The following is a 7,888-nucleotide window of genomic DNA, read 5'->3' as shown; positions in this document are numbered from 1 at the left end:
AAAACTGTAATATTAGCTCAACCTAAAAGTGTAATAGGTAATAATATTCATAAATCGTTAGAAATAATAAAACACAAAAAAAGATCATGTAGTATTAAACAGAGATGAAGGTTCGGCAAATATTTCTGCAAGAATGTGAATTGTCCTCCTTTGAATAGTTTAGCGTGAATGTATGAAAAATAACATACAGGTCAATGACCTACTAACAAGCTATAAATACTTTGGCAATTGTCTAGTAATTCACTCCTGAGGATGACGTTGTAACATCGAGACATGTTGAGTCGTCAACTTTTTGAAGGCCATAGATAGGCCTAAATAAAATGTTTTTAATTGTGTACCAGTTTAACGTTGAATATTATTTATGATTTTAACTCTATACACAAGTGCCAAAATATTATAACCTAATATAATAGTACTGTCTGTTGTATGTCCATATAACTACTTTGCAGGGTATGAATGGATCTTCACCAAAATTGGTATGGAGGTTCATTAGGTCCATGCAAATGTATATACAAATTTTCAGTTTTGCATTTTGTGTTGTGGTTTTCATGGGCGTTTTTGCATTTACTAATACTGCTTCACCCTTTGTTGATGGGTCTTCACCAAATTTGGTATAAAAGTTTGTTGGGTCCATGGGGAGATTACCTGTAAACCTGCGGTTCCACATTGTGTTTTGAAGTTTTTATGACCATTTTTGCATTTATCGCAGTTATATATAAGGGAAGCATATATAAGGGAAGATAACCTTTCATTACAATAATCATAAATTTACATAACTTCCATCTAGGGGATGGGTACTCCATCTAGTTTTCAATAAAATAAAAGGAAAACACTGTTATCTTTCACTGAACTCCTATCAAAAAGTGCAGTCCTCTCCACAAACCACTATCAACCAAACCAAACTTCTACTAATCAGGTAGTTACATTACCATGCAATGCCAGTATATATGACTTAATCCCCACAGGCAGTATGCCCAAGCAGAAATGTGATCTTGATGAGGGGTGTTAAACCAAGCAACAAATCCTGTTATTTCCTGAAAGTGACAGTGATATGATACACTGCACAAACTGCAGTCCTTTTCCGATTCCTTTAGGCATAGTTTGGTGTGTTGCTTACTATGAAATATGGCTGCAATTTCCGAGATAAATTGACCTGGGTTTAATTAGAAAAACAACAGAATTTTATTATCCTTCAGGAAAATGCCTACAGTAACTCATCTAAGCTTAAAATGCAAATGTCTGCTAGTTAGCCACAAAAGTAAATGTTATTTCATGTGTTCATTTCCCTATTTTAAATTAGAAAATAAATATAGTTACTAAAATTTGTTTGTTACTGAACTGCATACACCAAATATAGTATTTATAAGTATTAATAATAATCCAATAAAAGTACTTCAGAGAGGAAATTACAACATGATGGCAATAAATGAAGATAAGAAAGACATTTGATTTTTCTCATACAAGGTTACACCATTATATTATTAGGAGGTTCACGATGTTATTAACTGTAGGTACAAAAAGTTTGAAATGTAAAATACACAAGTTAAATTTTTATCATATATAAAAGCTCTTAAATGGCATTTAACCCAGGAATATATATATTTTGGTGGAGCATAGTCACCAAAATAAATCCTACAATAAGTGCATGTAACATGTTTATATGATTTAAACAGTAGCATGGTTAGTGAAAAAACCACAGTAAATGGAATAAACTATGACAAGTGTTGATACTAGAAAAACTGATTTTGACATATTTGTGTGTCTTCTGGTAGCAAAATTGATCAACAATGTCAACATGATACCAGACCTTCAAATTCGCTCAAGGACACATAAGATCAGGAAGATGTTTAGCTTAAAGTGACCATGGAAGTTCTTGGCACTATAAAGGATTTTGATTATGCAACTTTTAATGATTCTTCTTTTTATGTAGTTATCTGTTTTTTATAAAGTTTTTGTTGATTTCCTGTCAATTTAATGGCAATAACCTCTCATATATGAAGAAAAAATGGCATTGTTTTGTTTTCATATTTAATATATTTTTCACATTCAGAAACTCTCATGTCAACACTTCTTTTGGTTTTTACCTACGTGACCTTTCTAACAGGATTGGCATGGTATTGAAGATATAACATAAATTCCTTGTTTTATATCCTCAGGTGTTGTAATATTTGAAGTTACTTTAATTTTTGAATGGTGTCTAGATACTTGTATATGATTCTAAAGTTATTTTGCCTAAATATTTTTTCCAGGGGCTCAATTTTTATATTGTAGCTAATACAGTGATTTCTTATTATTATTGGTTGGTCTTTCTTTATCTTCATGGAACAAGGTTTTTCTTGCCCTAAGATAGCAATTTGTATTGAGAAGTTGTAGAAAATGGAGCCTTTTGAAAATAAAAAATTGGTAGAATTTAATACCCCTCCTCCCAGCAAAATACCAATAAAACTGGGTTTTATTTGTATACTTTGTAATTAAGGTTAGTGTATTTCACAATTATCAATACAACATGAATGGTGGTGCAGATTATGAATGTGTTCACATTTCTCGTTAATAAAATAAAAATTACTTGGATAATATGATCAAAACTAGTAATAACTAGAAACCCAAATTTTGATTACGTGATTACTCTTGTGGCATTAACTGATTTAACTGTAATTTTGAGTACTCGATAATTTTACCTGACACTCTTTGATTAGTTCATAGCTAATTGATTACATCCATTTACTGAGTTAACCTACCTGCTCAATTCTAAATCACATTTTCCTCAAAAAATGCTAACTCATCCATGAGTGATATCACAATATCTTTGGGCAAACCACAGTCAAGGAGACTGTGTAGTGACATCTTTATCCTTTCAAGTGACTGTCATGTAGGTAGCCTCACAGAGTCACTTGCTAGTTACCAAGGCATAACTAAACAATGACTGATAAAAAAAATAAAACAGCCTAAATTGGAAAAACAGAAGTGGCATACCTAAAGATGGGTTTGCAGGAAGTCAATAATGTATTTCATGCTTCCCACCAAAAGTAGAGATAAATTTTACAAATATATCTAAATTAAAACTCATAATATAAGGATATTTCAACATTGCATGTAAGCATGTGCATTGGTCGCATCACTGGAGTGTGTGCTCCCTCAAATGGCCTTATTCCCCCTCCCCGTCATGTACAATTTATGGTTGACAAGACATTAAACATCATTCCAGCAGTAAAAGAATCAAGATGAATGACCATACTCTTACATTATCTACCAACCATTTAAAACCAATATTAATGATTATGCTATCACACCATTAAACCACACACTTGGGAATGAAGATTGATGTTCAAACAATTATAATACATTCCAGCCATTTAAAAATCAAAATTGACAGTCATATGGTTACACTATTAAGCTAACCACATAAGAATCAAGCTAACACTCTGCCTTCTTTATAATATAGATACCTCATTTTTTGAAATTTGATGTATAAGATGTGAAAACTTGAATATCACACATGAAATGACAGTTTTGTTTATTAAGAAATTATGGCAACATAAGTGCATTGTTTACATTGTAACCTTCAATCTCCCCTTACAGGTACTGTATTATCTACCTTATATAAACTATCATATCTGTCTTTTCTTTATAAAGTATTCCATTTTTGGTTAGATGTATAAAGTAACAAAATATTTTCAAACCAGGTAAATGCATGGAACAAAGAATTTGTCTTTTTATTTTCAAATTAGTCTATGGAAGTCTGCTGGAGTTAATAAATGTTCTGTTTATCACCTGGTTATACAGAAAGACATTTTAAAATACAGTGGTGAGATATATATGTATTACGAAAAAGTATGCTAAGATATAGAACTCATCTACAGAGAACTATTAAAATTACATTAAATGTTTCACATACAAGGTGCCTTGATTTATTAATTTTATTTTCATGATAAAAAGGTACACAAACTTTATATCCTTTTTTTTTTCTGGAAAAAAGTTTCATTTAACCAAGCAAAAAGCTGCTTCACTGTTGTAGATTTCGTTTCTTTTCATTGAAAACACTGAACCTTCCAGTTCAAATACTAAATGAATTATAGGCCACACAACTATTAAAATGTCAAATATTATATCATGATTTGCTTTAAGTATAATACAGATATCTTCAGAACATGGACTTATTCTACCTAGTATATAAGCTGAAACCATCAATTATTACATATATACTGTTTCTTCATCAATGCAAAATATAGCTTACAAAATAAAAAGAAGTTCAATACTTTTCTAATAAAACTTCCATGATTAAAACTAATAGTTTTATTTCCCACACAATGTACATTATGGCTCAGACACCAGCTGATATTTTATTTAAACTAGCATGTCAGCCCAATTAATAATCATGTTGCAAAATAATGGTCTTTCAGCATAAAATGCAACCCTATATCAGTTGACACTGGAACTAAGCCAGCTCATGCAATGCAACCCAACTGTCACACCTAGGGATAAACTTTGCCTCTGACGATGAAAGATCTACCTTTTAATAGTACTTGGGTTATAGGGTTTTGTTTTATTGTGTTAAACTGATTTCTTGAACCTATGTGTTTTCCTAACATCATGTAGGAATGAAGATGCTAACTTGCACAAACAGTATTTTCAACATTGCTTACAACTGTACTTAATGATATATGAAGTTCAAATCCTACTGAATTACATAATAATAAAGTTACTGGCTTGCATATTATGCATACAATTCATAATCAAGCATTAAGATACAGCCTAGTCAGAATGTAAAATTCAGCTTTCTTCTGACTGTTAGTTTTTGACTTTTTCACTTATGGTTTTAGTGCATTTCTCAAAAACCTTTTCTTTTACACTAGCCTCATTCAGTCTGGCTGAAAACTTTCTAGAATGGCTTGTACAACATCTGCTTGGATGAAAACACTTAAAACTTAATGAACTGGCTTGGTACATACATTCATCAAAATTCTATTAGCTACAAGATACCTACATGATATAATATATGCCTATTAAGTAACAGAAATATAAGGAAAACTATATTATTTAAAAAATTTACTTTATACAGATCCTTTTTGAAAATACAGGTTAACATAGATGTGTTCATGAAAAAATAAATGTTACAGGTAGAGGCACTGGATACATATATATTGTAAAATCACTAACTATTCATTTTAAAAAATCAAGATGACACCAAGATTTCCAGCAACTTAAAAATCAGGACAGATAGTGATTACTACACCAGATCCACCTACGCATAGATATAAATGTCATACCCTTACACCATAAACACACCACCTAAGGATTAAGATGAACGTTCACATTGTTAAATTACATAGACATAGCATCCTGGAAGAATCAATATAGTTTGCCATGCTGAAACTTCCTATGCAGATGTCTCACTAATCTGCTATGAACAAAATACTTCAAGTATGCAAGTTCTTGACACTGGTTGGGTATGGTGTCTTGGATTCTATACCATTTGCTAGCTTTAAGAAGATTCAATTCAAACTTTAGCTGACTCATAATCTATGTGCATATATTATAAACATTACATATTTGTTAACATCCCACACCAGATGTACAGTGAACATTTATGTACTAGATAAAGTCTCTTATTCAGTCAAAATATACTAACCAATAAATAGTTATCGATTAATATACTGTCATGTGATAGAATTTTACAGCCATTTTGGTAAATGCTTGTTTGTTTCAAATATTCATGAAAAATTTCACAAGTATTATTCGCAGTAGCCATCTCTAATCTTGAAATGATATAGGGAAGGTAGTTAATCAATGGCACTCACTGCAAACTTCTTGGCCATCTAACTGAATAGCAGAATTTGAACATCACTTTCATAATGCACCCACAGCCCCAAAGTTATTGTCTTCTGGATTAGTTAAGTAAATAAAAATATTGAGAAAAAGATAACTCATTGGCTTGCTAATTTAGTAACAATAATTCATTATGACCGTCTTGCTCTTTTTTTCTTAACTTGTTAGATTTATTCATTATGTATGTCTGTACATATTTCAAATGTAAGATTTATAATTTTTAAACTAAAAAAACACATGTTTGATTATATATGTTGATTGACTGGTATAATTAATTTTGATAAAAAATAATGTTGAACACTAAGAATGTGTGAAAATACATACACATGGAGCAATCTTCAGCACAGAAACATAGTTGCACTTCTTGCATGTTAAATATATCTGATGCATGCATCTACAAAAACAAAGTTTTACAAGTGTATATTGCATGAACCCTTAAAAATCCATGTGAACATTTGTCTTGTTGGTAAGGTGCAAAAATATTCGATGGTAGGTGTCCTGGCATGCAAAAACTGTAACAAGCTCTAGCAAGTAGTGTACCAAAGCCACTTAACTGTTTCATGCTATATTTATACATAAACAGCTATCCCTTTACTAGGTTTATTTTTAGATGAATTTAATATATGTTGGGGTTTTATTTTTAATTTTTAGCTAGTGTTTTTAAACCTTTTCAATTTATTTTTTTAAATACCTGAAATCAGAAATTGACCAACTTTGTAAAATTAGGAGAGGAATATCCTTTCTTCATGGTGGTACAAAAATACCAAGCTCACATATTGTTAACATCACATTTTTTGAGGCTATACATAGGTTATATAGTGTGTTCCACATATGTACCCAGGACAGAGTTCAAGAAGAAAATGTATGCATATCCAGGGTAGTGCTCTACAAGATGACATATACATGTGCCCAGGGCAGCACTCTAAAAGATGACATGTGTACATGGGCAGTAGTCTAGAAGAGACATGTATGTGTTCAGGGCAGCACTCTAGAAGACTATGTATTCATATGTGCCCATAGAAGGAAAAGAGTTAAGCACCAAATTGGATACATGCTACATTCCCACCAAAAGTAAAAACATTACTTACAAGTTTAGTGAGCTCTTTTAGTTTTAAATCTCATGTTGTTGTGAATACTTGTCCAACAAGTAACAATTTAACCATGAAGTATGTATCTAACACTCTGGGGACTAGGTCTGTTGAACTGGTCTTTTTTAGTTACACAAACAAATTACAGAACCAAAATAACATAAAATTTGATAGATATTTTCTGAAAAAAGTGTAAAAAAATTTAATTTGTATGTGAAAAAAAACAAAAAACAATTATATCTATTGTTTCTATGACTTTTTATCTTCTGGTATTTATAACAGTTCATTGTAAAACACTGTTTTCTTAAAAATAATATAAATACTTCTTACTGTCTTAGGTTTTTCTATTTTTTTACATTATTAGCCTAAAACTTGAAAGAAGTATTCAACTGAGTTTTTAACACATAGAGTTTATTTTCAAGTACAAACTTTTAGCTCATAACTCTGTCATCTCTTGACTGATTTGAGATCTAATTACAGTTTGGACTCAGGAGGTCAAACTCTTTCGATTTATGTACTTGACTTTTTCTATATTCTTGTAGACCTTCACCACTTTCACTGGTGAGTGTGAGATGCCTCCAACAATTATGTCATGAGTGTTAGATATACAAAATTGTTTAAGTTAATACAAGTATTATGATTTAGATGGTTTAAATATAGCACAAGTGTTAAATTTAGTTATTTTTAGAATCAATAGTTTATTTCAGGATTGTTTATGTAACTGTGTATGAATCATATGATGTGTAGTTCAACTGTTGTGATTTGACGTCATGTTACTAAAACCTCCTGAATTTTTCTCATTGCTCTAATTGAGTATTGTTGCATTATAATGTCTAGTAGTATGTGGAATGTTCGAGACTGCTGTCATGTGTATATATATATATATATATATATATATATATATATATATATATATATATATATATAGTATAGTACTGTAGTACGTACGTACGTAACGTAAGGTAAGTTACGTA

At 30.9% G+C, this 7,888-nt stretch overlaps 1 protein-coding gene across 6 annotated transcripts in view; it reads right to left on the bottom strand.

Annotated features, from left to right (window-relative positions):
- Positions 1 to 7,888, bottom strand: part of LOC106462160 (centrosomal protein of 76 kDa-like) — a 90,879-nt gene that overhangs the window by 23,500 nt on the left and 59,491 nt on the right. The gene's annotated exons all lie outside the window — the stretch shown is intronic.

This window comes from Limulus polyphemus, unplaced genomic scaffold (assembly GCF_000517525.1).
Source record: "Limulus polyphemus unplaced genomic scaffold, Limulus_polyphemus-2.1.2 Scaffold1106, whole genome shotgun sequence".
Lineage (NCBI taxonomy): Eukaryota > Metazoa > Arthropoda > Merostomata > Xiphosura > Limulidae > Limulus > Limulus polyphemus.
The sequence above is the reverse complement of the archived record's forward strand: the minus strand, read 5'-3'. Positions and strand labels throughout refer to the sequence as shown.